The sequence below is a fragment of the Trachemys scripta genome, chromosome 9 (genome assembly GCF_013100865.1).
Source record: "Trachemys scripta elegans isolate TJP31775 chromosome 9, CAS_Tse_1.0, whole genome shotgun sequence".
In the NCBI taxonomy this organism is placed as follows: domain Eukaryota; kingdom Metazoa; phylum Chordata; order Testudines; family Emydidae; genus Trachemys; species Trachemys scripta.
The window spans coordinates 61135679-61156480 of NC_048306.1; the positions used below are offsets into that span (position 1 = coordinate 61135679).

The window sequence follows — 20802 nt, forward strand, 5'->3', positions numbered from 1 at the left end:
GTTAAAATTTTATAACCCGTGAAACACAAATTGTCAACATTGCATATCAAAATATATGAAGTAAATACTCTTAAATCAAACTCCAAGTTCTCAAGCAGCATTTTTCTTATTTTGCCTCTCTGTAAATTTCAATTATCATCCATGGAAGTATTTTTTTAATCTGTTTGTCAGTGCACTGTGAAATCAATATTTATCATCTAATAAACATATCCTTCCAAGTCTATTTGTCTAGCTTCTGTTAGTATGGGATGCTCTGTGCTGAATGTCTAAGTAGGATGCCATTACTTTCTTTTTAGATTCTGCTTAACTGTGTCATAAAACTGTCTACTGTCAAAATAACAAAAGGTGTTTTTACAATGGATGCTATTATAAAGTCAATACTTATCAACAGTTACCATGCAGTAACTTAGAATAGGAAACACTTAACTTAGGAAGGTACCCTAGCTACAACTGTGTGGCAGCTGTTGTCGAATGGTGACCACCGTATTTAGATGGTGGCAGTTCTTTATGGGCACATTACTTCACCAGAGAAAAATAAACAGGCTCCGGATAACAAAAATGAGAACTTGTCATCTACTCTCTCCCAATCCCTACTGTCTCTGGGAAAGGGTTTCTCTCTATTAATATACGTGTGCAGTGCCTGGCATATGGATGCCCTGTTCCCCAGATTAGGGCCTGTAGGCATCACCACAGTACAAATAACTAATACAAGTTATCAAGGCATGATCCAAATCTCATTGAAGTCAATGGATAGTCCCCATTCAGTGGGTTTTTGGATCCAAATGCCTGTGCTTCCACTGTACTTGTGTGGGGAGTGGCGTAAACAAAGCACATGCTACTCTTGGCTACTTCCCAACCAATTGCAGAAAAGGGGTTCAGCTTTACTGGAACTATGTGAAATATTCTACACATGGAATGAAACTTTTGGCTTTTAATTGTTTTCAGCAAGAAGTCCTGTTTTTTGACAGTGTAATTTTAACTGAGTTTTCCTCTGAGAAAATGAATCCTGTGTCACAGCCAAAGCACAAGGCTGAGGTGAAAGGGTCAATTTCATCAACACATTTTTGTAAGTTGAATTTTATTTTTAGCAGCACTCAGGCTCATACTGGAAAGGTTTGCAGGGAGAGCAATTTTATTATGATTTCTCTGGGTCAGGGGAGGACATGTAGAAGTGAAATAAAGTACAGTGTGAAATATGCATTAAGTGGGCAAAAGTTTCTACCCCTTGTCTCATTTAGTGCACTGTGAAATCAATATTTATCATCTAATAAACATATCCTTCCAAGTCTATTTGTCTAGCTTCTGTTAGTATGGGATGCTCTGTGCTGAATGTCTAAGTAGGGTGCCATTACTTTCTTTTTAGATTCTGCTTAACTGTGTCATAAAACTGTCTACTGTCAAAATAACAAAAGGTGTTTTTACAATGGATGCTATTATAAAGTCCTTGCAAAAAGACCAGGAGTACTTGTGGCACCTTAGATACTAACAAATGTATTTGAGCATAAGCTTTCGTGGGCTACAGTCCACTTCGTCAGATGCATAGAATGGAACATATAGTAAGGAGATATATATACACATACAGAGAACATAAAAAGGTGGGAGTTGCCCTACCAACTCTAAGAGGCTAATTAATTAAGATGAGCAATTATCAGCAATAGGGAAAAAAAACTTTTGTAGTGGTAATCAAGATGGCCCATTTCAGACAGTTGGACAAGAAGATGTGAGAATACTTAACATGGGGAAATAGATTCAATCTGTGTAATGATTCAGCCATTCCCAGTCTCTATTCAAACCTAAATTGATGATATCTAGTTTGCACATTAATTCAATTTCAGCAGTTTTTCGTTGGAGTCTGTTTTTGAAGCTTTTCTGTTGCAAAATTGCCATCTTTAAGTCTGTTACTGAGTGACCAGAGAGGTTGAAGTGTTCGCCTACTGGTTTTTGAATGTTATGATTCCTGATGTGAGATTTGAGTCCATTTATTCTTTTGCGTAGAGACTGTCCGGTTTGGCCAATGTACATGGCAGAGGGTATTGCTGACACATGATGGTCTGGTGGCTGAACTTTGTGACTTTGTCCTCACCCACAACTATTTCACATTTGGGGACAATATGTACTCCTGTTCTTTTTGCAGATACAGACTAACACAGCTGCTACTCTGAAACCTGTGTGTCTTGCCTTTTTTATTTCTTTATCAAAGTTAAAAAAATACATGTAGATTCTATTTCAAACTATTCATTGTGAAGAACATTAAGCTTTTGTCTTGGTTAGTCAAATTGTTTTCAACTGAGTTCTGAATCTGTGAATTTATTTGTAAGTATTTGCCAAAGAACTTTTCTCATGGATTGTTTGTGTAGTTGAGTTGTTATTCACTAGTTCTGTTGTGTGGATGGCTGCCTAAATCACATGGCATTGTTTCAGCTCCCTTATTGGATGATTGAAATACTTTACAACAGTGATACAGAATAATGAATAAGGTTGAGATTTTTACAGCAGGCCAGGGATTTTAGACACATCCTCTATTAAAATGTAATATCTCAACCCCAAATAGTTTTGCTAAAGTTGATGATTAGGTCCATAAGATCTCTCCCTCGGTTATGATTGATCTGGGTTTTCACTTCTGTGTCTTGCAGGTATGGTTTCAAAGTGAAACTCAGCTGACAGTAATTGATTTTTAAATAGCTTCATATGAAAGCCATGCATTTTCCTAGATTTGCACAAATCTGCGCTTGGGCTTATTCAGAAGCTTCACAAACCTTTCAAGGAACCCGGTCAGGTTTTTTTGGTTTTTGTTTTAATTTATACCCAGACATGAGTTAGTCTGGCCTTGGGTTTTGTTGTGAACTTTTTACACAGCTATAATCATATAAAGTTGTATATAGTAAAGTATTAGCTCAAGTATGCATTGCGACGTTTTACCGCATGAAATATTAGACCAGATCAAGTAAATGTGACTGTTACCTTTTGGTCACTGGCCTACATACAAATAGAATATAGGGCCAGATGCTTAGCAGATCTAAATAATGCATCTTCATTGACGTCAAGGAGCTATGTTTACACCAGCCGATTATCTGGCCTCTATATCTTAATACTGTTTTAGTTTAGCTAGTGTAGATTTCTCCTTGAGCTCAAGAGTAGAAGTCTGTATTTTTCAAGCAGGACTGTAATGCTGTGTGTTAAAGTTAATAACGAATAGGTTGTACATGCAACCAATAATTTGTTAAAAAATAACTTATTTTCCTTTTCATTTCACAATTAATTCTCTCAGAAGAATTTTTAACCTTAAATCTGCAGTAAATTGATACATGCAGAGTACACGAGTCCTGCTGATTTCCTCACTGTGTGTTTAGACAAACTGTACATTTTAATGAAATTTCTTGGAATACTGATGTGATAGAATCTCCTTATCTTCATCAAAACTCCACCGGACCACTAATGAACTCTCTTATTAGGATTTCATTTGGCTTCTATCACTATTCTTCATGAAGCTTAAATTCTATCTGCTGTTGAGTGATATAATTTTCCTGGCCTGTTCTTATTTTAAGTTCATGTAATATTTATGACAGAGGACAAGTTCATACTGTAAAGTTCCATGATCAATGTCTTAAGGCTTGGTTAAGTAAACTAAAGCAACCATTAAGTATTTTGAACTTTGTACCAAATCCTGGTCATCCATTGCCACAAATAGTTCCACTGAAAAGAATGTGACTACTCATGTGACTAAGAGTGAGTTCTGTTCATAAATACAAGAACTGGAGAGGAGGAGTTAATTACTGATTACAAAATGTTTAATTGTCCTGATCAAAGACTCACATCCTCTCAACTTAATTTTGTTTGCTATGTCATACAATGAAATTCCTGTTAGGCAAAGTGAATGTCTTGCTTTTTTTCTAGAATGCTATATAACCAAGTGAAAAAGGAAATGAGTGTTTATTAATTATGTCCTCTCTTGAGCACTTTTCAAGAGGAAAGAACAATGTATTCAGATATTCACAAAAATCTGAACATTCATGATGTTTAATATTTTTCAATATTCATTAGCTATCTAAGAGACATTGTTAATTATTTTGAAATAGTTGCAACTAGTGATTTTAATCTCCTTTGTATCCTTTTCTAAAGGGCTCAGAATTAACATTTCTTCTCTTACTGATATTGCCTCACTTCCATTGGGCAAATATTAGGACTACAACTGGCCCTCTAGTAACAAGGATTTTTTAAAAACATTCTCAGTGTATGAGATCAGTTTAAAGATTACTGTATTATTGTTAGCATCCAGATGACATTTCCTACCAAGTTATGTCAGTCTTTAAAGTGTCTGAAACACTGGGCTTCAACTACACTATTTTAAGCATCCCTGCAAATCAACTGTAACAATTAAAAATGTCATGAATCAGAGGAAGAAAATACTAATGTTAAGCAAAATTATACAGTTTCCCCTGGCTGGCTCAACATTAAGGTCCTGATCTTTCAAACACTTAAGCATAAGCAAAATTTTATTCCTATGAGTAGTGCCATTGAATTCTATGGGGCTATTTATTTCAGGATGTTAAGAAATTTAATTAAAGTCAATATCTATTGTTAAATCCTTCTGAGTTTCAGTGATTCACCCCCCCCCCCCCCACACACACACACACCCTCCTGCCAAGAATTATTTCCTATGTCTTCATTCTGGAGTTTTCTCTCTGTAGCTTTCACTGTATCACTTGTGCCACTAGGATCTGGAACAAGTAATTTACTGGTCTTAGGCCTAAGTTTTCAGACTGGAGCAAAGTAGATGTCCAATGATAAGCACATCACTCTCTCAAAAACCCATTCCGCTACACAAATGTAAATTCACACACACCAACCTCTACAGATGGATATAACATAAGTTAGATTTTATTATTGGACAATTGTTGCCCAGCTACTTACTTGCATCCATGGTTACACATGTCATGAGTAAATGAAAGGCTTTGTGGGCATAACAAGGGCACACAAAGCTATGTGCAACCATTTATGAAAGCATGGACAGTATTAATTAAATACTTATAATGCTTTGTTATTGAGCTCTCCTCCATCTGAGGATCTCAAATGGCCATATGGACTTGCCAGCAGTGGGAAGTACCCTCCAATTAGCTCCTCCTTCTCCTCAGAGTCTGATTTGTGAATTTTCTTTGGTTATAACTGTCCTACCTGTGATTAAAAATGAGATTCCTAAAATTGCTCTTACCCTGAGGCCTGCTGCAAAACAACATGCTGTGCTACAATCACAGTTCAAACTCCTAAAACTTGGGACAGTAAAGGTACAACTGAATTTACAGAACAGGTCACCGTAGATTGTTTGATTTGCTATAAACAACATTAATCCAATCTTTTGCAGATAGGAAGAAATGTCTTTGGTGATAACTGCAGTACACATGGATTTTCACGGTAGCTGTTTGGTAACATCTGGAAAGGACCATGAAGTTTATACTGAACACAAAGATGTACTAGTCTATAGCAAGATAATCCACGCAAAACACACCATATTTTTCCCCATCCACCACAAGCAATGTGAGAAAACACGAGTGGATGGTAGCTGCTCTAGAGTTCCATGGATGGAACTCCCATTTGTAGAAAGGCTACGTTGATATTGAGTTGGCCGCTGTGGGGACAATAAGTCTGTAGGATTTCGAGGGGAAGCGGGCTAGGTTCATATTACAGCAATATTTCAAACTGGAACGAGCCCATGCCACTCACAGGCTGAAGGTCCATCTTGGCTCACCAAGCAATTCTCACTACTATCAGCTGATTCTTCATTAGCTGGACAAACTCCCCCCACAAGAGCCTCAGCTAGCAGAAATCATCATGTGACCATTACTGCCCTCTCTCTCAGGGTGTGCAGGCTTATTTGCTCTTTGCAACAACAATAAATATTTTATGCATGGAAAGTGCATCCTCAGTGGCCTGTGTGAAAGCAGCGGGTGGCCTCTGTTCCCAGTGGACACATGTCCATGTTGCAAATGGCCACGTTCAAGCTGAGGCACTGTGGAGTTTTGGAGGAAGGAAAAGTGTCAGATTAGCGGGGATTGCCTTGTACAACCCTGGTACCTAGCAAATCAGCAGACATCTGCATCGTTATTAATGCTCTGCAGCCTGCCTGTCTTTCCTCACTTCAGCTTCCTCGTTTGTCTAAGCAGTATCTCCGTTTATAATTGAAATCATGAAGCATAATGGGCTCACAGCAAGCCTTGTGTTGTAATCTAGTTCATTTTAAGAAAATAAGAAAGGCCATGCTGGGTCAGACCAATGTTCCATCTAGCCCATCTGGTCTTCCAACAGTGGCCAGTGCCAGGTGCTTCAGAGGGAATGAACAGAACAGGTAATCATCAAGTGACCCATCTCATGTCGCCCATTCCCAGCTTCTGGCAATTATAAATTACTAAGCAGAGGATGGGTTTTGCGAGAATAAACATTGGAAGATTTTCTAGTCCAACACCCTGTGCCAGATTCAATAGTGCAGCTTCTGGGGATACAATTTACTCCCTTTGGCTTCCTTGGGAGCAGCTGCAGTGGACAGACTATTTTCCAGGTTAGGTCAGCAATCATCTCTAGCCAGTGCTCCTAGAGGCCTTGCCAGCAGAGGCTGCTGGGGACTGGCTTTGAATCATCCTCTCTTACAGCTGGCCTACTGTGGAAACCTCCCTCCCAGGAGAGCCCTGCCCACTTCTGGGGCTGGGCAGTCCAGCTTCAGGCCTACTAGTGGTGTCGGATTGTAGACTGTTTATACCTTTGCTCCCCCATTCCCGGGGGTCCTTACCATTCCCGATGTCGCACAAGCCCATTAGTTGAAGTTGAACTAGTAAGAGAATTTACGGGGTCAGATAAATACCAGAAACAAACAATATAGGAACTATAGGTACCCACTCTACTACACCACCACCTTTACCAATGAGACCAATAGATCAAATCCTACCCCCACTTACATCCTACACAACCCTACTGACTTGAATGGGATTGGACAGAGTGTAAATCAGACAGAATTTGGTCCATATTGGAATAAAAGGAGCTGTATCTCTTGGCTCTCACAGAATGTGAGTCATATAAGAATATGCATTTAAAAAGTGACTGTCCTCTCAAGTATAAAAGATTCTATCAGACGCACAGCATGGTGGATGCACTGTTTTGAAAGTCACTTAGCAATATTGCAATGGCAAGTTAAAAAAGGAAATTGTATTTTAAATTACTTTAAAGCAACATACTGGAGCAAATGAATATGGAATTACCGGCCAGTTATAATCTGTTAGGCCCACAATACATTTATAGTAATTTAATAGTGGCTTTGGATGCAATTCTGAAAGATCATAATGTATGTAGAATTATTTGTTTTGGACAGTGCAATTTGCTGGAAAGGAAATGTGTCCTTCTAAAGATAATAGGAACTGCCATTACAGAATAGATGAAAGGGTCTTCCCAATCTGGTATCCTGCCTCCAGTAATGGCTAATGCTGGATGTCTCAGGGGAAAGTATAAAACTAACAATTCACCTGACTATACGCTGTAGAGAAGAAAAATTTCTTACTGGCTGCAGATGGTGTTACGCTTATGTAGTAAGGTATATTAAGGACTGATAACCTCACAAGAGCATCCTAGCTAATGTCTTCTGAATAATGTATGGCTAGTCTTATTAAACTGTTTAACATCCTTATACTGTATCCATGTAACAATGAGTTCTGCAGTTTAATTACAAAATTAGTCTCTTTTCTGTACAATTGAAATTTGCTGGGTAGCTGGGTGTAAATCGGTGTGACTCCATTGACTTCAGTGGAGCTAAGATGACTTACCCCTGCTGAGGATCTGACCGAATGACTTTCATGGGGTAAGTTTTCAGACAAGTCTTTTTTTAATCTACGACAGGACTTTATTACTCGACTCATAGTTACTAAGATTTCTGATTCCCTCTATGAGGGACTTGTGAACAGCTAATTAAAACATATTCACTGATTTTCTTTTGCTGGTTTTTTATTAAATCTTTCAAGGAATACTAATAGGCTGGATTTATCTTTGCAAAAAACTTCTGAAAACATGTTTCTCCCTTTCCATGTTCACCTCTCCTTTCTCTTTCACCTCTGCACTGCCCTTCCCTCCCACTCCACAGTTCCCTTCTCTTTTCTCATACTGTCCCATTGGTGTGGGGGATGCTGCAGCACTCCCAGGTTTTATGTGGGGCTGCTGGCCCCATGCCCAGGACTCCACTCCCCGGCTCGGGTCCCTCCGCCCTCACTCCACTCCCCAACCTCTCACCTGGGGCTCGGGTCCTGGCTGCCAGCCCCACTCCCCGGCTGCTGGCCCTGTGCCCATGTCCAGGCCCACACTCCTGGCCCCACACTCTGAGCTCTGCTCCTGGGGGCCCCAGCCACCAGCCTCGCTCCCCGGCTGCTGTCCCTGTGCCTGGTCCCAGCCCCTGCTCTCAAGCCTCCACTCCCACGGTCCCATGCCCAGTCCCCTGCTCCCAGGGCTCCACTCCCCAGGCCCCGCACCCAGCCCCCTGGCCGGGGCTCTGCTCTTGGTCCTGCACGTGGGGCCCTGGCTGCTGACCCCTGCCCACGTCTCCGGTCCTGCCCCCATGTGTGCCCCCAGCTGTAGCCTCTGCCCCCTTACCCCTATCCAGGTCCCCGCCCCTCCTGGAGACACAGCCCTGCTCCCAGCCTCAGCTTGGGGCAGGGGCATGGACAGGGGTAAGGGAGCTGGCTTTTAGCACCACCACTACTAAAAATGTTCCAGCGCCACTGTACTGTCCCTGTCCCTCCACCTCCGGCTCCAGGGGTAAGGCTCCCCATTCTAATTCCTAGTATCTCCTTTTGAAAAGATAGATATAATGTTGACTGCCATCCAGTCGTCTGGAATAGTAGCTGATTTTTAAAGATTTTCCTTATGTAGATCTTTGCAGATCTAATGAAGCTCAACTATTCTAAATTTTATTTTCTTCTGGACTTTTGGGGAATGCCATCCAGTCTTGGTGATTTAGCAACATTTGATTTCTCAGGTTGCTCTACTGCATCTTGCTTTGATCTCTCTATTGCTGACAAATTGATGCAGAAGAGGTCTTCTCAAATGCATGTTTTAGAGAGAAGCTGACTGACCCTTCTGAATGTAAGTACCTTCAATATATTCTCCATACAGGAGCATGACTTTGTTATTGCATTGTCTTACTCTGCACAACATCAGGTTTAAAATCTGATTTTCCTGTAAGGGATGCTCTTCTGCATGGCACTGGACAGGTAGCATAGCCAGAAAGGTAGGATTCCAACCTCTGCTTCTTAAAAACAAAAACAAGACTCTTTTGAAGCCTAGTCACATGGTGTCACAGCCTTAAAAAATGGGGACTAGATCCTTAGCTGGTGAGAGCCAGAATTGTACCATAGATAAAGCATTGTGCTGGGATTCATGTTAGATTGCTTGTTTTCAGGGCAAGGACTGTCTCTCGCTGTTTGTACAGCTGGATGTCTCGGGGCCCAGGTGTCAGCTGGGACCTCTAAACACTGCTGTAATAAAAATGATTCATAATGGTGGAAATTGGCACAGCTGCATTGACTACACCACCTGAAGATCTGGCCTTAAATCTATAGTGTATTTTATTAGTATGGAAAAATCACAAAGTAGATTCTTAGGGTAGGATTTTCAAAAGCACACTGCAAATATAATGTGGTGGTGTTTGCTTAGCATCAGTGAATGTCACAAAGCTTATTTTGAAACATGATAAATTCCCTGAATCCCATTATTGCAAGTCGGTTGTGTAAAAAACCCAGTAGAAGGCTTATTTCCTGCCCGACTGAGCTTATATTTTGCATTAGACAACCGGTTCAGACCTGTAATATACCAGAGACAAAGTGGATACTGACTGAGCTCTCACTTATTTAGTGTTTTTCTTTCTTTGGTGCTGCATGAGTAGGAAGCAATACCATCTATTAGCATAATACCACTAGAGTGCATTACAGAAATGCAGCCACTGGAAGAGAAACAGGAGAGGTTGTGATTGGTGTAACTAGCAACAATATACAAGTGTTTCCATTGTGTGAAACAAGCTTCAAAGTCAAGAGAAAGGAACTCACCCCACTACCCACCCCACGCAAAGGACAGCCATCTCCCTTCGTATGCCCTGGGTGTGCACATCACTCCAAAAAGGGCAAAGTGTCCCTAGAGCCAGCCTAAATCATAGTGGAACTGTGCATCATGCCCAACACAGACTATTGGGTACAAGACAGTGAGAATATGTAATTGTGGAGCGTGTTCTGTGTGAGTTTGTGTATACCAGATCAGATTAGAAAGGTCGAGCAGAGGACCCGGCTCAAGAAAGATCGGGGTGAATTTTTTTCACCAAATAGATATTTCATTGAAAAATACATATTTTAGTACTTTGAAACGATTTGTGAATTGAGATCAAATTTAACTAATCGTTTCAGTGGAGAAACTGAAGTAAAAAATGAAAACATTGTAAATGTTTTTTACTGACCATTTTGACTTTTAATTTCATATTCAGATTTGGCCAATTTACAAAAAATAAAGCCGTACACAAACACAGGGAGAAAATTGCTAGAAAATGGCTGAATCTAAATGAAAAATTAAAATAAAAATATTTGGTTTTGTATTGACCTAAATGTTTTGATCATCTTGAAATTAATTGAAAGAAAAGTTTAATCAATGCAAAATGTTTAGGTCTATTTAAAACAAATTTTCTCTCTCTCTCTCTCTCTCTCTCTCTCTCTCTCTTTTAATTAAAGTTTCTGTTTGAACTGAAATGGATTTTTTTTTCAGATTTGCAGGTTCAGAAACCAAACTGAGAAATGTATTATTCATTCAGCTCTGATGATAACAACACACACATGTTCACCTACTATGAGGGTGGAAATAGGAGTGTAAGGGAATATTGGTGGGATTGAATGGGAAATCGGCAGGGTAAATCTCCATGAGCACGCAGCTTTGGCAGTTACTGAACTGTTTCACTAATGTGCATTGTGCAAGGTTCTCTGGAGTGCCTGGGAGCAAATACATCATTCTTTTCAACTAGAGCACGGGTTTACTCTTGACTGACTTTGTTCTAAGGATTTCTTTTAAAATCAGAATTGAATGTGTGTGAATGGGGAGGACTAACAGCAAGGCTTGAGCCCAGGTACAGGGTGGGGTTGGGATGCACACCGTATGGGCACAACAGAGTTCAGAGAGTGAGTGTGAGAGTGAGGGTGTGAGATGCCTCAGTACTTGTTGGGACCTAACTCCTTTTTATATAATGGAGCACCAGAATTAGATAAGTCTAGCAGTGCTATTGGGCCTAGATTTTCCAAAATGGACAGAGAGGGTCAAACAGGGACCATGCCCCTCAATCCACCAGAGGAAAGTGGATGCTGCAATTCTACACTGAGTTTATCATGATGCCAGATCTCAATTTTGTCAAATATGAATTCATATCATAGACATGCCTTCTTCTGTGCCTAATCCCAGTGCATCAACTCCTTTTATTCTTAGCCAGATCCTTTCTCAAGACTCACCTCAACATCTATCTAGCTGCCTTGTAGGAGATCTAGCTAGACAGAAGATCCACAGTCCCTAAACCATGTCAATTAAATGCCTCCTCCATCCCAACATTACATTTAGGATGATGACTGAAGGTAAAGAAGTAACCTTTTAAGTTGCACTGAGCGCTTGGAGACTGTTTAACTTGTCCTTTCTGTGTCTGTCATTTAAGGATTGATGCTGAGCAATAGGGGTCAAGAGCACTAAACACTTCCCAGAAGATGTTTTGTGCATCTGTTGTAAACTCCTTGTGGTGGTGGGGAACTGTCTTTATTTGCAGATGATCTACACTTCATAAATAATCGTCAGTATTAAGAGAATTGGTCTGATGTGTTGTGAATGAATGTTTATTATATGTTGTGCAGTCTGCTTGTCATGTGAGCAGGAGAGAGAATGGAGAATACAGATGTGCACAGGAAAAATCTCAGTGGAAAACCCTCATATGCAGCTTTTCTAGCTTACCAGGTCACGCTCAAATTTCTGCTGGCATGGGGGAAGCAACCCACCTTCATACAGGAAGTTACTCTAGCCTCATGGAGGGAGTATTCTTGCACCACAATTAACAGATGATTTAAGGATTTGTGCAGTGGTAGATTCATGAGCTCATCCCCCATTCTGCCTCCATGCAGATGGAGTAAGGAGTGTATCTTCCAAAAGCCTCATGCTCCTGCATAACTGTCGAGGTTCAGCTGCTGGTCAGGTGCCCCTAGAACCAAGGAGGCAGGCACCAGGATTTGAGGCATAAGAGAACTGGCCTACATGGGGGAGAAGAACATAATTTTGTTTGCCCACTCGGCATGATGTTGTGAATTTCATTACTTGTCTGAGAGCTGTGAATCAGTGTGCAGACAGGGAATCTAAAAGTCCAAAATCAAATCCAGCATCTGCTCCTTTGTGACTGAAATCTACACAGAGCTGATTGTCACAACAGGGAAGAGTTGAGGGGGGGGGACATGCTGCTGGAGACAAAAATAATAAAATGAAAATATAAAGTCAGATTTCCCACCATTGACTCCAACAGAGCAAGGCTACAACCTCACCATTTCCCTTCTACACCCGTCATAAAGTTAAAGTTAACTTTTTTCATGTTTTTTTGGTAATTTGAAGATAGCAAAAGTGTGATGGGCCGGGAGGGATAAAGAGAAAAAATATAATCCCAGAAAATGAAAAGCAGCACAGTATGGGGTGAAGTTAAAAAGAAAACTGGACAAATTAAACCTAAGGTAATAACCAGGCTACCCCCAGCAGCATGTTGCCCAGAGCTGTATCTCTTCCTCTTGCCAACTCATTAGGCAGGAATGATCCTTGGTGGTGGCGGGAGGTATGAAAGTGGAAAATATATGGACCATGACAGAGATGCCAGGTTTATGTCCTGTAAACTCTTCCTCGCTGCCAAGGAGGGTAAGTGTGTACGTTTGGGAAGGGGGGTGACAATGTTTCTCAATAAATCTAAGAGAAGTATGATTTGCCTGCAAAAACTATTGGCACTAACTGAGACCGCAGACTTGGTCCTCACGAGTGGAGCTGTATTTTGTGAAAATTAAGATTTTTATCACAGTTGGGTCTGAGGCCCAGCAGAAAGACCTGCTTTTCACCTCTGGATTTGCTCGTTCCTGGTTCTAGCTGCTCTGACTAGTGAATAAAGCTGCATTCAAGCTGAACTCCCCGATCTGTAGCTCCCCTCCTTTTTCCCATCACACATTTCCCATACCAACCTGGTGCTTTCACTCCTGACATCCAACCCATATAAAAGCCTTTTCCTCCCTTCACCTCATCTAAGTTGCTTGTGAATTTAGGACTTAAGTGTAATGTTTATTAATTCTTTAATGATTTTTATAATAAATATGCCAACAATAACCAAAGCCAGAGGGCCAGCTTCACCCAGGTCTACCATCAGTGTGTGCCAGCATAAACTCTGGCAGAGATCTATTGGCAGACAGTCTGCTGGCAGATGACGTTTCAGCACAAAGAGCCTGCGGATTCTGTTGTTCTGGGCTGGCGGAACAAATAGAGAGATGAGTGAGTATGGCCAGGGCAGCCAGTTAAGGGGAGTCAGTGCTTCCCCTCAACTGCTTCCATTGGTGGTGTGACTGTGACAGGAATCCAAGGTACCCCTTGGAAGGACTACAGCAGTAATAACACTGCCTGCTTTCCATTGGGGTAAATCTCTCCACCTGGTGCAGGAGGCTTAGCTGGTGTAACTTCCTGCACCAACTTTTCCAAATTTGGCCTCAAATGCATATTCACAGGTTTATTACCTCTATTATCCTATAATGCTCTATGTACCGTGGATCTAAGCTACACTTTTTTGTATCCCTCCCATACTGAGGTGTGACCATGAATATTCCTTAAATGCTCGATCCAAATACCAATAGACACTATGGAGTGAAGGAACTGGAAAGAGGATGGGCAGGTATTGGTACTATAGAAGGAAGTAGGAGAGAGCTGGGCTATAGAATGGAGAAGGTTGGGGTGGTCTTCAGAAGCAGGGATGATAAGGCAAAAGTACCTGAGATATATATATATAAAAGGACTATCTGCAGGTGTTAACCACTATTTTATGTGTTTATATTTGGGCATTTATATTTGTTTTCTCAGTGTTGGATTTGCATAAATATGAATAACAGCAAAAGGCAAATTGGTAAACTCCATAGATGGAGAAAAAACAAATTTCAGATTTTGTACCCCTCCCCTCTGTGCAAAGAATGGCAATTAAAAACATACCTACGAAATTATCTGTAAAACACATCTCTCATTCTTAAAGTTTCTGTGTTACACTGCCACTGTATAATGATTCTTGTTTTCAGTAAGGTCCTAGTGAGTCTATGTCCGAAGAACTGGCATCTGGGTGATGGTATAAACGTTTTTGGTCCATTTTGTGAATTTTGCACAAAAAATAAACCTTTCAGTGCTGTTACAAAAACATCTCTTCTGTAGAAGTTGCTTCTACTCCAAAATTATAGGCTCATTGGTATTTACTGTTACTGAGGTTACAGTAATCTGTGGTAACAAACAAGTTATTAAATTTAAGCAGTTTCTACCTCCAAATAAATCTGAGATGAACCCCAGTTATAAAATCCAACATCTACATCATCAATAAAATATATCTCACTCTCTTGTCCCTGGATCCCACCAGTGCTACCCTTCCTTCATCTCTTACAAAATAATAATAATAATAAAATAAGTGTCACATTTGGATAATGTCCTTTTAGTTGCCACATTGCCTAAAAGCAATCTTAACAATACAGTTGATCTCAGATAAGGGACACAATACTGAGATGCCTGAGGGAAGTGGCTTTGTGCTTTCAATATGTTTAATTTATTGTTCCAATGCAGACTTGTATTACTTTGCAAGAGATCAGAAGTTAGTAACAATTTGTTAATAGTGCATGTGACATGCTTGGAGGTGGCTTGGAAGCTAGTGCAAATACAGTCTGCTAGAGAATTCTCTTTGTAGGGTCCTCTGGGATCATTTTCTGTTCTGTTCTTCTTTTCCCACTCCAGTCACAGACCCTGTACAACAAGAAGTTTCCCTCTGGCTAAGAATATTGCTACCTCTGGAAACTCTCAATGCTGCTAGAAACATAGGCCAGATGGGTCAGTCACGAGTGAAAAAGCACTTCGTAGGGTCTCCGTACCCAACTGCCACAACATTTACAGCTTCTGCAGACTGAAATGTCAGGGAAGACCTTTTTCCATCTGACTTCCCCAGCCACACCCCACAGAGACTACATACTTAATAAAGCCTTTAATTTTGTATGTTGCACACAGAGTGAGGGCTTCCCTTTCAATGAGCGTGGCAGTGGGATACACGTATTGCTGTATCTCATTTCTGAAGAAGATTCACAAGCTTTCACACTAGTTCACAACTGGCAAAATTCAACTCAACAACAATTAACATTCTAGCAACCATATAGGATAGCATATGCTCAGGAGGTAATGTACAAATGCCACTAATGTCTAGCTTCACTGTATTGATATTTGTGTGCTTCATCCTGGTTTTCCCTCTGAAGTAATTCAAATTTTTGTCACTGATAAAAAATACTCAGCAGTGGGCCTCCTTTCCTTGGGATCTGGGTTATGTAGTAATAATTAATTGATTAATAAGTTGCAGGTCTTTTTAAATACTGAAGTCAATGGAGCAATGCTGATTTACACCAGCTGTGGATCTAGCCCCTTGTGTACAGCCAGTGACTAATGCAGACAGCTGGTAGAGTGAGGTGTCTAGCACTCTGGGCCATAAACTTAGGTGGGATAAATGATCTGGCCTCTCATTATTTATATTGCAGTAGCAGTTGGGGTGGACCAGGAATCCCATTGTGCTAGCCACTATACAAACACAAACCAATGAGTGTTGAAAATCATTTTGTCCCATCTCCATGAGCAGTCAAAAAAAAGGGGGGGTGCAGCAGCTCAGACCCCCATTTCCTGTACTGAAAAATTTAACAATGTTGACATAGAAGTTTTGAAGTTGTCCTCAGGTGACTTTCACAGTTAACTTCCCATTGAGATGAGTGGTGGTGGTGAAGGCTTCACAAGTTGCTGCCAGGATATGGGTGCTGTGAATACTTGATAATATCTAAATAAACTACTTGCAATAACTAATTCAGGAAATTAATGGAGCCAGCTGAGCATCTGGCCTCAGGTGTTTAAACTAGCAGCCAAACACTGTCAATCCTGATTGAGCAGGGAGCTTGTAGGGTGTGTGAGAGCGGGGCTGTTTCTGATACATTTTGTTAGGGAGTTGTGTTCTGAGAGCATACAGAGCTCTTCTCCCGTATTTGGCCAAATGCCTACCAATGGTAAGCATACAGAAGTGAATCTGCTGGTGTGAGAATGACTGAAGGAGTTCTTAGCACTGGATGAGGCTCAGAATGGTGCCTCTCCATGAAAGTAACTGGTCTCCTCTTCCAACCTAACTACACACTTATGGAGGGAAAACAAAACACTGCAGTGCCCATTACTAGCATCTGCCAGTGCACTTCAGGCTCTGAGTATATGGCTGTGGGGCTTCGGTAAAGAACACTGCAGAGTGTGCTGAGCAGTGAGAAATCTCAGGTTTGCTTTGTGAATGTTTGAACTGCTTGAAGGTTAATCAAACGACAGCTGCCACTTGCTCAAAAGCATCAGTAATTTGATTTCCTGTTTTGGGGAGGGCAGTGGAGGATGAAATGAAAAACCTATCGATGTACATTTGAAAAGAAGGGTCTTGACTGGGGGAAAACTGTTTAATTAAAATAGTAATGGCCAGCTATATGTCAGGAACCAACAAGCTAGCCAGGATTGCGATAGGGGCTCTATTCCATAAACTGTGTGTGCAGCTGCTTGCCTGTGACATTTTTGGTCTGTTAGACCTTTTGCTTTTCTTTCCCAGCCCAACTTCTCTCTTTTACCCCATAGTTATGGTTGGCTCCCACAGCAAGGATCTTCCAGGATCCAGCACCCAAAGAGTAGGATATTGATTGACTGAACTTTACAGTAGAACCTCAGAGTTACGAACACCTCAGGAATGGAGGTTATTTATAATTCAGAAATGTTTGTAATTCTGAACAAAACATTATGGTTGTTCTTTCAAAAGTTTACAACTGAACATTGACTTAATACAACTTTGAAACTTTACTATGCAGAAGAAAAATGCTGCTTTCCCTTAATTTAGTAGTTTACATTTAACACAGTTCTGTACTGTATTTGCTTTTGCTTTTTTTTTGTCACTGCTGCTGCCTGTTTGCGTACTTCCGCTTCCAAATGAGGTGTGTGGTTGACTTGTCATTTTGTAACTCTGATGTTCATAACTCTGAGGTTCTACTGTACCTCTTCATCACAAGCAACCTTTTCTCCCTTCAAATCTCTATCTTCACATACCACTAAGTATTTTTCTCAATGGAAGGAGCATAGCACCTTCTACCCTCTCCTGACTCCTTGTCTTGCTCTGTGTCAGACAAAGGCTGTTTCAGGGTTCTCTGAGTAGCATCCATCCACTTTTTTAATCATCACCTGAATTAGCCAGTACATGAAAACACGGCGGCAGCATATGGCACTGCCTGTACTAACCTTCCTCTCCATCCTGCTCCTCACTGCACCAAAGCTTTAAACCACAAATTAAATGAGATAATCTAACCACACATACTATATTAACTACCTCGTGGGGGCAGGCTTGTCCAAAATATAACTGCCAGGTGAAGTGAAACTGTTTAAAGACAATAGAGAACTTTAAAGTAGTTGTTGGGAAAACAATAACACTCACAAAATGAGCATTCTTCACTCTCTTCCACCCCTCCACAAAACACCACACCCTTCCTTCCTGCCCCACATATAGGCAGACCCACAGATATATTTCCATCGGCAAGATGTACCTGAGAGCTTATAGAAAGAACGTGGGGTCATTCCTTCTCCACTTTGCATTGCAATAGGTCTTTTCATAACAAGCCACTGGTCCAGTTCTAGTGCAGTGGAAACTGCATGATCTGCCTTTTTCCACTAAGCAACCCCTTGTCTTAAACCATCACTTTACTTTAAAGTATTCCCAATGTGTCTTGTACTATTTTGTTTGACCTTTCGCTAAAGATCCCATCTGCTCAACAAATGTTTTCGCTGCCCCCTTAGGGAGGTTACTTGAGAGCAACCCCTGTTTCATGTTACTTTTTTAAATACAGTAGTCTTATTGCGGTTTATATCACGCTTATTACAGTAACATTTTGTTTAGTTAAGGACAACAGGAATCAGGATCCTGTTTGAAATTAAATTAAAGCAGGGGTTTCTCATTGCTATGATTTAAAACTGACTTGCTAACATCTCGAGTTGCCTTGAAGTTGGATCCTGCTGTATAATGCAAACCCTCTTGAAAACTAGGGGTTTTCCAGAAATCACATCTAAACGCCCAAAAGCTAAACTAACACAAAGTGTGACAGGTGCCCTAGTCATACAGCATAAAAGGCCAATGTAATAACCAATTAAGATTGCTTAACTAAAGTTATTTAAGAATGTGGAAATACCAAATGGTGCCAACAACTGAAATAAAAAATAATTTTGCTCTTTATAGCCATAGTAATGTTCAACAGAATAATAGCAACTGTATATACACAGGTTTTTCCAGTACTTTGCTGAGTACAGTCCTTCAGACTCTACTATATAATTTTACAAAGAAGTGAAAAATACAAAGGGCAAGAACAATCTAGTAAATGGGATTTTCACAGGTTCACAGGGTGTTATTTTAATGCCTCCAACCTACTTAGGTTTTATATATATTGCAACAAAAAGTAGAAGCTGCCTTAGTGAGGGTCTCAAAGAAACTTTAGTTATGGAATTGATCAGGAAAAAGTATCACTGTGAATATTTTTACCTAGCCTGGCAGCATTTCATATAGGCATCAAGGCGCTACACAATGATTTAGCTAAACACGCCTGAACTAAAACCCTGAGAAAGTTCCAAGCCCAAAGGCTTTTGGCGGGCAATTCAGTTCTGGATCTGAATTTTGAGTTCATGCCTACCTGTAATTTGAATCCCCAGGACTCTCTTTAATCTGTATATCATTATGGAGGCTGGATATTTTCCTAGACTGTCAGTGTAGGGGGATGAAGGAGGGTTTATAGCAGCCAGGAGGAAGGTACCTTAGTACTCACCTGAACTCCTTGAGCTTCTAGCATGTATTCGGATACCTCTGGTAACATTCACTGGAGCTTAGAAAAGGCTGAAGATGTTGATAGAGCCCTTACATGGAGAAAGGGAAGTGGGGGAGCAGGAGTCCTGCTGGGAGAAGAGGAAGTAGCATGCAAGAATACATTTACTAGAGCTGTTGCATGACTTTGTGTTGGAAAATGCCAAATTGCTGAAACAACTTTTTGCAGGAAAGGGACACTTTTTGTCAGGAAAGTTTTTACAATGGAACTTCTAGAGAGAGACCCTAGTAATTAGGGCACTCAACAGGGATGTGGTAGATCTCGGCTCAAGACTGTGCTCTGATTGGGAGAAGGGACTTGAGGCAGGGTCTTCTGCATCCCAGGTGAGTGCCCTGACCAATGACCTACAGTCAATTGTGTGTCTCTGACCAAATGAATATTTAATTACAAGTGGAACATCCCCAGCAGGAGCCCATGACCCACCACAGAATAGCCAATATCCTTATGGCTAGGGCACTCTGCAGAGATTGGATGGGGCATAGAGAATGAAGGCTACGCTGTGTGAGACAGAAAGGGCACAAAGGCAGCAGCTGGACAGATGTCCTAATCTGTCTCTTCCCTCAGGTTTGTTCACTTCCAAGAATTCTCCATCCTTCTCAGGCTTCCCAGTCCCATTCACTCCCCTCCTCTACGTCTCCCAACCCCTCCCCTTGTATCCCAGCTGGCCTGGATGCCCCAACCTCCCTGCCTACTTACTTTTAGGGATTGTGTACGGGGGGGTTACTAAGGAGAGGATAAGCTTCTGCCTCCTCCCACACCGGCTCCCACTGCATGGGATGAAGGAGATAGACCCTGAAGGGGAAATAGTGATTTATTCTTATCAAGAAATGGCATGCACTGAACTGAACTTGGCTGCTTAGGGAATTGACCGATCTCCTGACATTTCAGTCTGTAAAATACTTGGCAATGGATCTGCCTTAAGTCAGGAAAATAAATAACTCATATACTCTGAAACATAATTATTACCACTGGGAAATGTGTGCTTTTAATGTTTCACAGGGTGTATGTTCTTTTTCTAGCAATGTAAACAGCGAAGCTATTGCTGCCTCAACAACACTCGGGCCTTCCACCGTTTTCTCACGTTTTTGTATATGCCACGTAAAATCCATCTAATTTTAATCTCCTCTTTTCTACTAACAGGGAATTCTCTTTTCTTTGAGCCAGAGTTTGAGCATAAGACAAATCTCTCAGGAGATTTCTTTTGTTCCTAACCTCTCAGATTATGCAGGCCTTTCTGGTTTATCAACCAAACCTCTGTTGAGGTGAGTTATTGCCCTATTTGTCCACTATCTCCACAATGTCCCTCAAAAGAACATTGCTCTGAAAACAACATCAAGTCCAGGTAGTTTGCTACATTTATAGAGAGCAGAAAAAGAAAAGAACGAGGTTAATAATTTACCAAGAGGACTGTGCACTGAGAGTGGTAAAGAGAGGAATATTTCACACCACCTGTCCAAGGCAGCATAAGGAAAAGGAATTGCTGACAAGAAGCTAGATGTATTCCCTGGTTTAAAATCTAATTTCCATCCTAAAACAAAAAAGATTAGTTTGAAAACGTGAAAGGTCTTTTAATAAGTAAGTCTGTGTTGTTATTTTT

At 40.9% G+C, this 20802-nt stretch overlaps 1 protein-coding gene across 1 annotated transcript in view; it reads right to left on the bottom strand.

Moving 5' to 3' along the window:
- LOC117883033 (vertebrate ancient opsin-like) overlaps positions 1-20802 on the bottom strand; it is a 163824-nt gene that overhangs the window by 125594 nt on the left and 17428 nt on the right. The gene's annotated exons all lie outside the window — the stretch shown is intronic.